A 16,922-nucleotide genomic window follows, 5' to 3' on the forward strand; every position below is an offset into this window, starting at 1 on the left:
CAAACTGTGACGAAAAAAATATATACTTTCTCCTACATAATACAAGGCCTCATACAGCCACTTCAATGAAAAAATACAAAAGTTCTAGCTGCTGAAAGGCAGAGGCAGAAAAACGAAAACATTTAGTTGGCCATTAAGGGGTTAAAACTGTAAATGTTTTTATTATATTCATTTATATCTATGAAGCAGCATAAACTTCCCCTGAACGTACAGTGTGAACGGGCGCCACTTGCTGTAGATCCGCTTCACACATCACTGACTATACACACAGCGCTGGCCAGCAATCAGTTCTACAGCCGCTGCTAAGCCCCTCCCCTCTAGGAGGTCAGATTCACGCTGACAGCTAAACCAAACGTTCTATAAATAACTCGTACGCTCATTGGTTGCAGTAAACAAATATACAACACGTGAAACAGAATAACCAATGACAGGTATCCAGGCTCTCAGGGGCCACATTAGGCGGTCTATTGGCAGATTGACAGCTTCCACATCCAATGCCTCCTCTCCATGACATGTAATCCCACCCAGTCATAATGATTGGTGCGTTTCAGAAACTGGGCGACGACGTAGAGGGTCACTGAGCTGAAGCCTGCCATTCTCCTCATTATTGACATGTCATTCAACCAATAGACGAGCTACTTTTTTTCCACCGTTGCGTCTGTTAGTGAGCGAGGTCTCGTAGGGTGGGTCCTTTTTCAGAGTGGCAGATGGATTGACCAATTAGCGCTTAGTGCGAAGTAGGGCGCAGTGTTAGGAGGTGCGCGGGATGTCGGCCGTTCGGAGCCACGGGTAGAACAGGAGGATTTGTGAGAGAACAGGGATAGAGAGAGCTAGGCCTGGGAGTTCGCCGGGACCGGTGGGACTGCCAGTGCGCTGTTCAGGTGAGAGGAGAAAGGGTGGGACATTTGCATCATGTGTTTACTACAATGCAGGCTGCGGAGTGTCTGTACCAGCGTGTGTAACTCATCCCTGTCTATCAGGAGCGGATCGATCTGCGTGACGTGAATGGATGTGTTGCAGGGAGCAGAGTTCAGGTCGTCAGAGATGTTCACATGTAAATAAATGAATGGCCCCTGGAAGCTGCAGCCCAGATGTGTACAGTGTATATAACACGTGTGTGCGGATCCAGGAGTCGTGCGGGTGACTCTGATATTCCGGCTTCTTCCAGTCTGTGGCGTGTGCAGTCCGTGTCCTGTGTCTGATTCCCCCAGCCGTCCTGATACTCGTGATCCCTTCATATTAACAATGTATCAAATAAACCGGAATATCCCCGGTTATCTATGTGACCCCCTCGTCTCCGGCAGTTATTGTCTGTATTAACATCAATGGAAAACCTTTACCTGACAGTTCAAGTTTGTGGTCCGTGTCCAGTCATTATAATACTAGTGTGTTGTGTCATAAAGTGTTAGCTCTGCGCTCCAACTTTTTTTTATTAATTTTTTTCTTCCTGGTTTTATGTGAATTTCTTAAATTCCTCTCCATTTTTCCAGATCTGCTTTCTGTCAGTGAATGTAAACATTCCCATTTAGATCCAGTATCTGAAACCCTAATAATATTTGCAGCTGAGAGGAGGAGAAACGTTGTTGGCAATCCACATTGTCAAGCCCTGTTCACACTGCTGTCGACAGTTCCGTTATTTGACAGAAATTTGATCCATACAGCGTTGTTCTTTCCGTCAAAACATCGGAGCCATGATGGACTGTCAGGTGCCGTTCGGATCTATTGTACAAGGGATTAACTGTATGTCTTGGCTATGGTTATAAGCAGAACCAATGATGTAGATGTGAACAGAGCCTTATATTCTGCACATCACGTTCTTGGCCTACGTTTAACGTATATGCCAATAAAAGCTTCCTTTATATACGTAGGCTGTGCTGGATCCGGCACCATGAAGTTTAATGGTATACGTTAAACGTGTCTCATAACCCTGTTCATGACATATACATTAAGTGGGTACCGTTATGGTCTAGGTGACGGATGCCACTGTCAAGCATCTGTTTAAAGCATCCGTCACCTATAGAATGTCCTAAAAGCTATTGAAAAGCCCATGACGTATATGTTAAACGTACACCTGTGACCTGTTACATCACCCATAGACTCCTATGTTTAAATTAAAAAAAACGTACACTGGGTGTTAAACATTGTTGTTTTTTTCCAGGAGCTCTAGATAGAATAGTGTAGTCTACTACGCTGTATTGTCTGCCCCCCCCCCCCCCCCAAAAAAGGTGTACTGACTCATACCAGCCTGACTGAGGCCAAAAGGACACTGTTATGGCCTCGTTCGGGCTAATGAAGCCCTATGGACATTTTTAGCGTGTCTGTCTGGAACTTTTCCGACATACGCACTAAACACATGGCAAAAAGGTAGTGTACAGAGAGCCTTAGGCTTCGTTCACATCTGCGTCAGGGCTTCGTTCTGACGTTCCGTCGTAGCTTTCCGTCAGGGGGAACTATGAACGGAACCCTTTCTGAGACAAACGAAAACCATAGGTTTCCGTTTGCATCACCATTGATTTCTATGGTGACGGATGCGGTGCCAATGGGTTGTATGTCTCCGTTGTGCAAGGGTTCCGTCGTTTTGATGGAATCCATAGCGTAGTCTACTGCGGTATTGATTCCATCTAAACGACAGAACCCTTGCACAATGGAGACAAATGGAAACAATTGCCACCGGATCCGTCACCATTGAAATCAATGGTGATGCAAACAGAAACCTATGGTTTCCGTTTGTTTCAGTCAGGGTCCCGTTCTGATGGGAAGCTCCGACGGAACATCAGAATGGAGCCCTGACGCAGATGTGAGCGAAGCCTTAAACACACTGGTGGTTATATTGGTCATATCAAACTGATAAAATGTGTTGCTCTTGCTATTTACTGTAGAATGTCATTGAATATTGTTTGCATCTTAAAACTTTATGGGACTGATATAGCCGGTAAACAAAACAAAGCTGTCGACTCTGAGCTGCACGTATACGTCAATGGTTTTGGTCAGGATTTCTGGTATTTTTGATGGCATGAATAGCGCAGTCTGCATTGTTGGTGTAAAAAAATACCAGATACCTCTCATACCCCTATTAAAGTCAATGGGATCTATCAAGATTTGGTGGTATACATTTGAAAACGTACAGACCCTAATCCAGCACGCTGCGTCAGAATGGAGAGGGCTGGAGACGCTGGTGAGAGGCATATCTCTAGCTTGTGCCCACCAACTCCATTTAGTAGAATCTTCAGACTTCAAATTATAGGTGTCAGAACAGTCTTAAGGTGGCCATACACATTAGATGTATGTCGGCTGAACCCGTCGATTTTGGCAGAAATGGCCGACCATCTAATGTGTATGGGAGCGTTCCCAACTCTCCCCCGACGGCAGATTCTAGGTAGAGCAGGATCGGGCTGTTGAGCTTTAACATACCCGATCTTTTTATTTGCCTCATTCTTATTGAGAATGCATGCATTCTTGGCCGAGTGCGTATGGGGGAATCTGGAAGCTGTCGGCCAAATTAGTATTTTGTCCGACAGCTAATTCAAGTGTATGGCTGATCCCCAATATTGCCACTGGAGGGAATCGGTAGACTGAAAGTCACAATGGCATCTTTCCCAAGACCACTGGTGGGGTTGCGCTCTATGCAGAAGATTATAGCAGGGTCCCTTTGAAGAAATAATTTAAAGACTGAATAACTATATAGAACCCTAATGTCATACATTCAGTGACTGTCACTTTAGGTAGCTAGGTAGGCAACTCTTGGATCCAATTTAACTTTTGGGCGATAAAGCAATAAGGAATTTCATAGACCTCAATAGAAAGCTAGTTAGGCGTCCGTCACAAATGTTTATTCTGCAGGATCTTTTTGTATGGAAATGCTTAGTCAACCACGCTTTTCAATACAGCGGAAAGAAAATACTAATGCAACACCACCGACTGTATGACAAAGGTCACTCTTGCACACTGGCATAATTTGGGTCCAGTAAAACCTATGGATGTGTTCAGAATATACGCCGGGAGCGTTCCCACGACATACGCTGAACGCTCAGTAAAAACGACATGTGAACGTAGCCTTATATGTCTGTGATCTTCGTTCTGATTACGAGTGTGCTGAAAATGCCCAAGTCTACATCATAGTGTTCCTGTGACGCACCCAGGTATATTCACTATCACGGCGGCCTGGCGGTATAGAATTATAGTGTAGCGTGCACGGCGCATCTACTGAGATGTACCAGATTGTACCTGGCATAGCTCAAAAAACACTTCTTGACTTGCAGACCATGCTTGCATGTTTTCCTGACGTGATAAATGTGGCGTTCAGTCTGAGCACCAGAATTGTCAGCGCAATTACATCAGAAAACTAGCGTGATTACATTGATAAATATGCTGCATAGTATTTTTATCCATTTATTACAAAGTGAATAGCAGGGATGTTTGTACCTCTGATTCCACCTGTTGCCTGTGTACGCCACCACTTGGCATAAATCATTGTTACGTGTTTACTTACGTTACTACCACTTAGCTAGTCGTCTGTAAAGGAAATCTGAAGGAACTGCTATTAGGAGGGGAATGTATATAATGACTTTTATATAAATACGGAGTTAGTTTTGGATGTCGTTTTGCTGGAAGGTCTGAAATGTTAGCAGTTGGTGCTTGTGGTTTATATACATGAATCTGTGACTAATGCCAGCATGCCGGTTTGTTTGGCATTGTGATTCCAAGATATAACTGGCTGCACACATTACGGGGGCCTAACATGTCATTTTGTTTGTGTATGGGGGCTGTATGGCAGTTTCGCTATAGAAAGAACAATGGGCATGTTTGAAAGTTTGTTCTCCCAGCAGGAATTGGAAATCGGAGACTGGCAGCGACTTTTACCCCTCTCCTGTTAAAATAAACATGCAAGCTAGGCTGATCTGAATGTGCATTTTTATGGAAGAGGTGGGGAGACCCATTTGGGTGACAGCTACTGCATATTGTTTGTATGACCAGTTTTAGGGACACTAGGGTGACGTAAAAAGTGGAAGCCCTTTTTAATATTTCCATCAATTCTTCTTCATTCCACCTTTTGTGTTGTATTTACATAGGGGTGGTTACACTGTCACCAGTTAAACATTAGCGTGAAGCAGCGATGAGATGGAAATGGGCCGTGAGAGGGGTGACAGATTGAACATCAAACTCTAATTTTTGATAGATTCCCGACTCATGACGAAAATGTTTGATTATCTCGCAGGCACTGCCACCCAAAAGATCAGTGGCAGGACCAAGTCTGTAATACACAACCCTGCTGATGCTGTAACTGCCGGGATCGGAGAAAGCGCTGATACTGGCAGTCAACATGATCGCAGCACTGTACGAAGAATGGAGCCCCCTGTAATGGTAATCACCGGGGCTGGCAGAGACCGCGCGCAACCTAGGAATGGTCCCCAGGTCTGTCTCTTATGTATGCCTATTATGGCATGCTTGTATGCCCAAATAGGTGCCTGTGCATATTTCTAATATGCTAGTAAATTTAAGTAGCTATAAAATAATGTAAAACATTTTTTTTGTTTAGATAAAATACACACAAGCTTCATAACATACATTGACCTAAAACCCTTCTCCCACATTTTTGGTATCCCAATATGCGTAACAACCTAAACTTTAAAAAGAACCTTTCACGTCCCCATACATGTGCAGCATGTAATGGTGAGGGCTGCACAAACCCTGGGGCACTTTACATTTATTTTTTTTCTACTTCCCACCGTTATTTAGATATCTGTGCCGTTTTATTTGGCGCCCGATATTTAAATAGCCCCCTGAACAGTCAACGGGGCGTGTACAGGCAAGGGGGCGTGTTACTATGGCTGTGACACTGTCCAATCAGATATGGACAGTGCCACAGCATGAGAGAGTGTGTGATTGCAGTCTTTTCATCCGAACTGGCAAGGGGGCGTTGCTCTGCTACGCTCTTAGGCTGGGTTCACACTGAGTATTTTGCCGAGTTTTTTGATACGGAAACCGCGTCGCAAAACTCGGCAAAAACGGGCCGAAAATGCCTCCCATTGATTTCAATGGGAGGCGTCGGTGTCTTTTTCCCGCGAGCAGTAAAACTGCCTCGCGGGAAAAAGAAGCGACATGCCCCATCTTTGGGCGTTTCCGCCTCTGACCTCCCATTGACTTCAATGGGAGACAGAGAAAGCGTATTTTGCGGTGTTTTATGCCCGCGGCGCTCAATGGCCGCGGGCGAAAAACGCCGCGAAAAACGGCGTGCAGGGAGAGGAAAATCTGCCTCAAACTTCCAAACTGAAATTTGAGGCAGATATTCCTCCTGCAAAATACTCCGTGTGAACATAGACTTACACTGTCCGTAGCAGAGACATGCCCCCTTGCCAGTTCGTCAGACTAAGTACAAGACTGATCTCTCACAAAAGCTGAAGAGATGAGAGCGGGCATGCGCGCGCTCCTCTCCACAGCTCTGTCTGTTTGCTGAGATTTTTTTTTCTGCTGTGGCCATCGAGTGCCGCAGTAAAAAAAAAACGCCACGAAAAACATTTCCTCTACCTCCCCTTAATTTCAGAGGTGGAACCACGGCAAGAAAGAGCATGGCACTTTTTTTTACCGCGAGCGGCTAAAAGCTGTGGCGGAAAAAACCTGCCTCCTGTTGAAATCAAAGGGAGGCGGTTTCGGCCATTTTTTGCCGCTGCTTGTGATGCGGTCATCATAATCGGCTACGTTTTAATTTTTTCATTGTCATTTAGGTAATAAAAAGCAAGCTGTTGTTCTTCTGGTCTACAAGGGCTGGCATCTCTCTGCTCTCGTTTTACGGCCATGTTTTAAGATTGGTATTCGTACCGCAAAACCCTGACACTTGCATTTCTACTGACCAGAACGTAGATGACCATAGGATTCTGTGGTGATTTGTTTGGCACCATAGAAACATGAGTGACTGGTTGTTGCTGCCGTCATATGAAACCCATAATAAAGCTGTATTACGGTCATGTTATATTGGACTTAGACAGGTTTTTGAGGACATTTTTTTTGAGCCAATCCCAACAGTGGATACAAAAGATAGAAGTAGAAGTCTTTCCTTTATACTTTTGGACAGCTTCATAGTACTCTTTGCTCTGCTGTCATGTGTCTTGCACATCCTCTCGAAGGGCCTCCGTTTACCACAGCAAAATCGGCTTGTATTTTAACCCCTGCTATATCGAAAGTTGTGAAATGCGTTGCATTTCTGCAACAGAATGAACATGCAGCAAATCTTAAAATCTTCGGCATGCTCGTTTTTCCGTGTGGATAATGTCAGCAGCATGTGGGGATGAGATTTGTAAATTCTCTTCAAATTGCCTTATACTGTAATCTGCAGCAAATCCGCCACTTGTGAATTCACCTTAAGCTTTACATTCCGAGAAATACGCACACCCTAAAAATGTTATTCAGCGCTACCAAGTGTGACGATCCTATTCACACTTCCGATAAAAAGCAAACCAAGGCAACAATTTGAAACCTCTTGTGTTCCCACAATGCCGGGGTCTTGGGTATAACAACATTTGTAAAGCCTTGTGCCTGGTAAAATGGATTTGGTGAGTTATTTCTGCAATAATAAACAGGATTTATACAAAAAATTTTTGCAGTATTGTCTATATAATGACATGTATTGAGAATGAAGCTAGGTATATGAACCTACAATGTACAAAACACATCATGTAGGCCACTGCTCAGCTCATCAAGAACTGCTGGCACACCGTGCCCACACACAGATGAGAAGCCTCATTTATCCACTTCAACAAAGACACCGCCATAATGGACGTGTTACAAAAATGACATAAGCAAGCTACGCTGTACCGTGTCTCATGTAGGATGTAAGGCATGGAAAGAAGTGTCGGTCTTCAAAGTGTCTGTGGTTTTGTATGTACGTGTTCACATACCCGCCCACGAAAAAAATCCGCCGTGTGAACTAGCCCTTACAATGGCGACTGACAAGGGGGGAGATATATTGGGTACTTAGTGAAGTCCATTCTTGAAGTTGATGTGTTGGAAACAGGAGAAATGAACAAGTGGGAGGATCTGCTCCACTTAGACAAGGGCCAAATTGTTACTGCTATACGAGTGAGCGTCTCCAAAATGTCAGGTCTTGTGGGTGGTCCTGGTATGCAGTGGTTAGTACCTACCAAAAGTGGTCCAATAACGGACAACTGGTGAACCATAGTGACAGGGCACATTGATGCGTGTGGGGAACCAGGTTTTGTGGAGTCCATACCTCGATGGGTCAGAGCTTTTTTGGCGGCAAAAGTGGGACCAGGACCTACACCATACTAGGCAGGTGGTTTTAATTGTGTGTGTGCGTGTGCGTGCGTGTGCGTGTGTGTGTGTGTGCGCGTCAGAACAGATCAGTAAATCCGTGACAAATCTGCAAAAAAATACACTTTTGTAAGATGCATATTTTGACAGATTTGGCCATTGATGTCTCCATATGGAAGGGTAAAATTTGTGTCAAAATTCGGAACAAAGCTGTACGCATATTACGGATTCACAGCATGCCCTCAAATCCGCACAATTTTTTGGTCTGCAGCATCTGGATGGTCTTTTGTAAACCCCCATTCCCTTGCATTGTACTGTGCTGCAGACTTTTGCTTCAGAATCGGTACTAGAAATCTGTAGCAAATTTGCCATTTGTGAACCTGACCTTACCGATTTTGCTTCTGCCAGATGTACTTTTTCTGGTAATTATTGAGTAACTCCTGAATTTTGGGGGCATCTTTTTTGTCCCATTTTTTTTTGGCGTTGGCACTGTTTAGGTATCACTGTGGCTAGCACTTTCTGGAGGTACTGACTGGAATAATATGGTCGTGGACATTATGGCTGTCCCTGTACCTCAACTTTTGCAGAACGGGCTAATCATGCTGTTCAATCCACACTTGGCATGAAAGTCCCACTCTGGGTCTATTCACACTGTACACAGTATTTCCCTAAAGATGCCTGTGATGGATGCCACTGTATAGGCATTGGTCACAAATATCCGCTCATATTAAAAAAAAAACAAAAAAAACTCCTGCGCAATATATATTTTTATTTTATTTTTTTGTGTGGGATGCCTCTGTATGGACTAGCGCAGCAGACGGTGCTATTTAGTGCAGTTGAAAAAAGGTATACAGTCATATACCATCCTAATAGAGGCCGAAAGGACACTTGTTTGGCCTTCGGCCTCTGGATTCGTTTGATGGAAAGCTGCCAGCGCATATGCCGTATGTAGTGTGAATTCGGCCTTAGGCCCCCTGCATACAACCGTAGCCGTAATCCCGGTCCGCAATTACGGCTATGGCCGGCCACGGACAGTCACCTGCCGGCCATGCTCCCATTAAAAAGTATGGGAGCACGGTCCGTAAAATCGAAAAATAGGACATATCCTATTTTTTGCGGAGCCTTTCTACGGCCCGGATACCTCCCCGTAAATATTTACGGGATGGTGTCCGTGGGCGATAGAAATGAAGGGGTCCATACTTTGGTCGGCAATAACGGTCCGTAATTGCGTATCAAAATTATGGGCGAGGGCCTTACACATCAGCTGTTGTGTACCCTCTTTTTGAAGAGTATTACAAACAAGTGTCCCCCCTAAAGTGGTCTTTTGTTTGTATTTCTAATTTAAATTATTCTTTTTTTTTTTTAATAAAAAAAAAGGCCCCTGTGAGCCAAACATGGCATTTGTAATGGTATTTGGACAATAAATGTATTTTTGCATTGGAGCTGTACTTGTGTGCTGTCTTACCAATGCCATTAGAATCTTTCCCGTAAAAATATTTTTATTACAGTATATCTGTGTGTTAGTATATATTAGTTTTGATGATCATATATACCCACCGTCTAATTTCTTACATATTTTATAAAAAAAAATAATATATTTTTAAAAGAATTCCAGAAACGACATAGCTTGTACTCTACGTTGGATGCTGGTAATGTTAAACATACATGGTGCTTTCTCGGACACGTAGGTATAACTCTCACTCTAATGCACGTTCTTATCTCCAGCTGAGTTGAGAATATTAACTTTTGAAGCTTTAACCTGAAGCTAAACATGTACTCAGTACTCGCTGAACTGCAGGATGCACCTGAAATGACGCAGAATCCACGAGCGTGAAAGATGTGTTTGCCTTGGAAACTAGTGATCTCCTTAAGGCCCTCTTCACACTGAGTTTTTGGGGACGCTGATTTTGACACAGAAACCGCATCTGAATCCGCGCCAAAAACCGTCTGAAACTGCCTCCCATTGATTTTAATGGGAGGTGGAGGCATTTTTTCACGGAGCAGCTTTTAGCCACTCGCGGGGGAAAAAATTGGCATATTCTTTCTTGCCGCGGTTCCGCCTCTGACCTCCCATTGAAATCAATGGGAGGCAGAAAAAGTGTTTTTCTGTGCGTTTTTTGCCCGCGGTCCTCAATGGCCACTGGCAAAAACTGCGGCAAGAAAGTGCAGGCAGGTCAAAAATCAGCCTCAAAATTCCTTCAGGAATTTTAAGGCAGATTTTTTCAGCCATTAAAATACCCTGTGTGAACAGGGCCTTAAAGAGGCTCTATTACCACATTATGGGTATGTTCACACGGCAGCCTCCGTTACGCTGCTCCCTCCTCACGGTAATTTGACAGCTGGCTGCTGTGTATCTGCATACTCAACAGTGCGTCGATCGCCGCCAAAGGGGCAGAGAGTACTCCGCTCATGAATACACCTATGAGTCTGGTGTATATGATCGCTCCAATTAGCCAAACGGCCCAATATATTTTTGTATTGTTTTGGTGAATAGAACGGACCTGTCCCAGTATTATGCTCTCCTTACCGTAGGCAGCATATTCAGATGACCGATCCAAATTAATTTTGCTCATACTTTGCTATAAGTCGGTGCTGATTGTGCAGTGTCCATTTGGTCTCCATGTAGACTCCCTTATGACTATTTATACATCAACCAATGTAAGCACTAAATATCTGAAGGATGTAATTCTGGTATTTGTGTTATTTATTAAGCGTTCTAAATCTCAAAATCTATTTGATGAATTGTTTGCACTTTATGGACTTTAAGTGGTGCCCCCTACTGCCCGTCTTCTCTTTGCCATGTTTAGATTCTTCCATCTTCTCTAATGAATACATAATTAAAGCTCTGGCCGCAGTGCCAGATGTTAACTCCAGCGTGTTCACAGGGAGCAATCGCCTTGTGGCTAACCGTGCTCTTAATAGCAGGTATCACCACGCTATCACAGTGCCAGGCTGACAGACCACACAACAATTAGATCCTTACTTTACTCCAAGCGCCTGCCTGATTTAAAGGGATTAATTCTATGCTGTGATGTTTAGTACAGTTATTATTTGCTTCCCACTGCTTAAGGTGGCACTGAAGTTCTTTTATTTTTATAATGTTCTGTAGCCTACTGACTGTGCATTAGATTATGTTTTATACTCCGCGTAGCGCGCCCTATGTATAGCTACAAACAAATTAAAAAAATAAATAAATATCTGGAGGTCTACTGCTATATGGTGGTTTCGTTTTTAAGAATGAAGAATCGAATTCATATTTTCACATTAAAGGGGTTTTCCAGTGAGAAGAAGTTGATGGCCTATCCCCAGGAAAGGCGATCAATCAGCTGTTTTGAAGGGGCCGTGGCGCTGTTGCGAGCTCTGCGTCACCTTCATGCCTGTTGGGCTGGGTTCACACGACCTATTTTCAGACGTAAACGAGGCGTTTTATGCCTCGTTTTACGTCTGAAAATAGGGCTACAATACGTCGGCAAACATCTGCCCATTCATTTGAATGGGTTTGCCGACGTACTGTGCAGACGACCTGTAATTTACGCGTCGTCGTTTGACAGCTATCAAACGACGACGCGTAAAAATACAGCCTCGTCAAAAGAAGTGAAGGACACTACTTTCAGATGTAATTTGAGCCGTTCTTCATTGAACTCAATGAAGCACAGCTCAAAATTTACAGCTGTCAGAGAAGCCTCGCAAAATGCGAGGAGGAGCAATTACGGCTGAAACGAGGCAGCTGGTTTTTCCTGAAAACAGTCTGTCTTTTCAGACGTAAAAGCCTCTCACCGTGTGCACATACCCTTGCTGTACTGTGAAATGCTAACACACTTGTAGTAGTGGTTCACAGTAGTACAGCCTTCTCTCATTCAAGTAAATGGGATACGTTTGACGTAAACGCCAGGAAAAGCTCCCGACTTATATGTTAAATGTAGGCGGTGATGGATGCCTTAACTGTGGCATCTGTCACCAACGTTATAATGGTATCCGTTTAACGGATACGTCATAAAAACTCATGACCCCTGTTCATGATGTATCCGTTAAACGGATACCATTATAGTCTATGGGTGACTGATGCCGAATAGTGGCCATTTATAAATTAAATATGGTATCCGTTGAAGGTACACATTATGAAAAGCTCATGACGTATACCTTAAATGTATGCCTGTGATGTATACCATGCAGTGTCTTTTGTCACCCATCGGCTAAATGTAAAAAATAAATATATAGGAGTATTCCATCCAGAAACTAAATGCTGAGAGGGCCTATAGAAAGGACAGGAGATTTCATATATTGTTGTTGCCACAAATTTTCAAGAATTGCCCTACTAGCAAGAACAATTATGCCCTTTACTTAATTTCTTAATGTAAAGGGCACGGTCCTATTGACTTTCCCTATGGCATCAGTCGTTTTATGTATTGGAATACGTTTCTATTTATAGGTAATATTTTTTGCCTTATCTATGTAAATTATGGTATAAAATGCATTAAAGGGGTTTTCCCGCCGATAAAAATAGATGGCATATCCTCAGGATAGTCCATCAATAGCTGATGGGTCGGGGTCCGATTCCCAGGACCCCTGCTGATCAGCTGTTTTGAAGGGGCCACAGCGCTCGTACGAGTGCTGCTTCCCCGTAATTTCTTCTTGCTCACTGTGAATCTTTGACGCGCATTTAGTGGTGATTCACAGGTATTACAGCCTTTTCCCCCATTCACTTCAGTGAGAGAAAATCCTGCAATACCTGTGACGCACACTTATATCTATCTCTCTCTCTCTCTCTCTCAAACGTGTGTGTGTGTGTGCGCACACACACACACACACACACACACACACACACACACACACACACACACACACACACACACACACACACACACACACATATATCACTCTCTCTCTCTCGCGCACGCGCGCACGCACCTCGCACACACACTTCTCTCTTGCTCTCTCTCGCGCACACACACACACACACTTCTCTCTCTTGCTCGCGCGCGCACACACACTTCTCTCTCTTGCTCTCGCGCACGCGCACACACACACTTCTCTCTTGCTCTCGCGCACACACACACACACACACACACACACACTTCTCTCTCTTTCTCTCACACACACACACACACACACACACACTTCTCTCTCTTGCTCTCATACACACACACACACACACACACACACACACACACACACACCTCTTCTCTCTCTTGCTCACACACACACACGTTTTCCAAGAGCTTCCTACTTATGTATTTCAGGCGTAAGTGATATTAATATTTAGGTCATAACTGCATTTTAATGAGCCGTTGCATAATTATTATATTTTCTCATTTTTTGGTGTAAATTTCACTCAAGTGCAAGTGTTAAATATGCTTCTGCTGATATAGCCCATGGGTGTAAGTGACTGGGTGCATGGTGGGGGATCTGTGAGGTAAGGTTGACTGGCTTCATGGCTATAAAACACTTTTAGAAGATTTATATTATGTATTTTTCTGTGTAGGGCAGTGGCCTCCAACCTGTGGCGCTCCAGCTATTGCAGTACTACAACATCCAGCATGCCCTAACACTCGCAGGATGTCGTGGCATGCTCTGTTGTGGTTTTGCAATAGCTGGTAAGCCACCGGTTGTAGACCACTGCTGTTGAGCAATCTTTGACAGAAATTTGTAACAAACTCCACCACACAGGCAGTGGGTAATGAAAATAATATAATAGTACGTAAATCTACTCATGGCTACACTTTGTTTTAATTCCCCAACAAACTCTAGATGAGAAAGCTGCCGAACGCTTTATTATTAGGAAGTTCTTTGAAAAAACGTTTTAGGCTATGTTCACACGGAGTATTTTGGGGGAGGAATATCTGCCTCAAAATTCCGTTTGGAACTTTGAGGCAGATATTCCTCTCCCTGCACGCCGATTTTCGCGGCAATTATCGCGCCGTTTTTCGCCCGCGGCCATTGAGCGCCGCGGGCATAAAACAGCGAGATATACGCTTTCTCCTGCCTCCCATTGAAGTCAATGGGAGGTCGGAGGCGGAAGCGCCCGAAGATAGGGCATGTCGCTTCTTTTTCCCGCGAGGCAGTTTTACTGCTCGCGGGAAAAAGACGCCGACGCCTCCCATTGAAATCAATGGGAGGCGTTCTCGGGCCGTTTCTGCCGAGTTTTGCGACGCGGTTTCCGCGTCAAAAAACTCGGCAAAATACCCCGTGTGAACATAGCCTTAAAGAGAATTCCAGGAGAAAGGAAGTTGAGCTTTGTTGTTTTTGGGTATATTTATTCACAGTTAACCAAAATGTTTGGATTACGATGCAGTAACACCAAACATAGCAGAAATACATAAGTGCAAAACTTTTTGGGTTAGGATAAACCGTTCTATAAAGTAGATGCGGGATTCTATAGAGATTTTGCAGTCCCTTTAAAAAGGACCTGTCACTATGTCTTATAAGTTGAACTTGTTAACTGATCTGAGTAGCGCGGTCTCCCTGATTCCAGTGCTATTTTTCGTTTTACAAAGCCAATGTTATCGAATGAAACTAATCAATAATAAATAACTCAAAAATTAATATAAAAATAGACTTTATTAGTCCCCTTTCTGAGGACAAAATTACCCCCTACAATTATTAGACAAACATAGTACAAAAAACATAAGTAAAAAACGGTCTCAGGTGAATACAAGTCACACCATGAGTCAATGCCAGAGTCACTACTATAGTATTCAATTACTAGCACATCAGGGGGCAGGAAATACCTAGGATTATCCTACTGTTTGTACCTTGGTACCAAACAATCAAATGGCAAAGTGCAAAAGTAAAAAATGTTGGAGACAACTTAGTTACCTGTGGTGGACATGATGGCAGATGGAGGTATGCACCTGAGGAGACACCTCGACGCGCGTTTCGCAACCTTCGTCAGGAGATGGTAAATGCTAGTCCCAAACAGAGGTTTAAATAAGCCCAATAAAGTGGCTTTAATTGGCGCATAGCGCCTCCCGAGCACATCCGGTCCCATACCTTCCGCGTCACATTCCCCCCCCCCCCCCCCCCCATCGAAGCAGACAAAAATGGCTACATTCAATGACTGATGACCTCTTCCGGTACGGCACTCTGATAGACCCGCGAGGCGAATGTGCACAGACCGCAGGTAAAGTATATGTCAAAACAGAAAAGTTCACCCATTCAAAGATATCAATTAGTTAAGTAATGTAACAGAACGTCGCCATCGTGTCCACCACTGCAAACACAATTGGAGTTCAGCAAATATTCAAATGTACCATTATAAATAATATTATCGGATCATGTTAATAATATATGACCAAAAGGATATATACATATATCCCATTATCCATCAAATAAATTATATCAAATAGTGTATATAGAAAAATATCATAAATGCGTAACAGAAAATGATGGATATATATATTATATACAACTGGGACCAGGAGAGGGAGAACACCGTCCACGCTAAGCACGGACGGTGTATATCCCCCACAAAGACCCAGCAACCATCACCCTGAAAGTTAACTAAAAATGTTTACACATCCCACACATGTGAAATAGAGAGTCAGAAAGATCCTCAGTATAGCAGATAGATATAAAGAATGTATAACAGTCTAAATATGGATATAAGGTTACTCAGTTATTTACTGTACTACAGCTCACAAATGTGGTTATATAAGGGGAGAGTTTTTCTTTTTACCCTGGACTACCCTGTTCCGTAGATATGGCCCACTCTTGTGTCGGCTCCCTATCTGCTAATTTGCTGTAATTCGCCAACAGGGTGGAGCTAGCTTCCCTGCCCCTGATGCTGACCAATAAGCATGAGGCAGCTTGAGGGTAGTTCACACCCTGATGGCTAACTACAGAAAATTAGCATAGAGGGAGCCAACGAAACAGTGGGCCATATCTCTGGAATGGTGGGGTACAGGAAAAGAAGAAAACAGTGCTATTCAGGTCAGTTAACCAGTTCAACTTATATGAATTAGTGACAGGTCCTCCTCAATACTAGACTAGACTGTGTGGTGACTCCGTAATGTAGAAATAACCTCGTTTACCAGTATGTCATATAGTAAACCTACTTCAAGGCTGTGTCGTTTCTGATGACTGGATGATGTAATAAAGGGATAGACATTCTTCTTGTAGTGCAGATTTACTGTACACCTCTGGTTTTATAGTCTGAATCGCATTAAATTTTATACATTTTTAGGCCCCATGCACACAACCATAGATTTTATCCGTAATTACGGCACCTAATTACGGGCCCATTCATTTCTATGATTGACTGACGCCTTACCGTATATTTTATGTGAAGGTGTCAGAGCCGTAGAAAGTTTCCGTTAAAAAATAGGACATTATAGGGCTCTTTTTTTTTTTTTTATTCCACGGAAAATACGGGTGACTGTTTGCGGCCGGTCGTGCCAGTGATCACGGGCCGTGATTACGGGCATGGTCGTGTGCATGAGGCCTTATCTGTATGAGCTGTTCATTCAAAAACATGTTTGGTTGCCTATTCTGTTTGGTGACCTATCTCAATTATAAAACTTTCTTTGCACACCATATTTATTTCCCTTATCGACCTTCCAATCTTAACACTGACTCATGTACATTACAGCTTTGTTGATTCCTATTGTGAGCCATTAACATTAGTTTGGAGATGGTGTGCGTAAAGCCAAACAGCATGG

General features: G+C 43.5%; 1 protein-coding gene across 5 annotated transcripts in view; it reads left to right on the forward strand.

Annotated features, from left to right (window-relative positions):
• The first annotated feature begins 604 nt into the window (after positions 1 to 604).
• HDAC4 (histone deacetylase 4) overlaps positions 605 to 16,922 on the forward strand; it is a 166,289-nt gene continuing 149,971 nt past the window's right edge. For 2 of the 5 annotated variants that reach the window (XM_075829582.1, XM_075829580.1), the window contains exon 1: positions 607 to 881. The gene's annotated coding sequence lies outside the window, so the exon portion shown is untranslated. Of the gene's footprint in view, positions 882 to 1,490; positions 1,707 to 16,922 lie in introns of all 5 variants that reach the window. The other 3 variants (XM_075829581.1, XM_075829583.1, XM_075829585.1) reach the window with 3 other exon arrangements.

This window comes from Rhinoderma darwinii, chromosome 6, assembly GCF_050947455.1.
Source record: "Rhinoderma darwinii isolate aRhiDar2 chromosome 6, aRhiDar2.hap1, whole genome shotgun sequence".
NCBI classification, from domain to species: domain Eukaryota; kingdom Metazoa; phylum Chordata; class Amphibia; order Anura; family Rhinodermatidae; genus Rhinoderma; species Rhinoderma darwinii.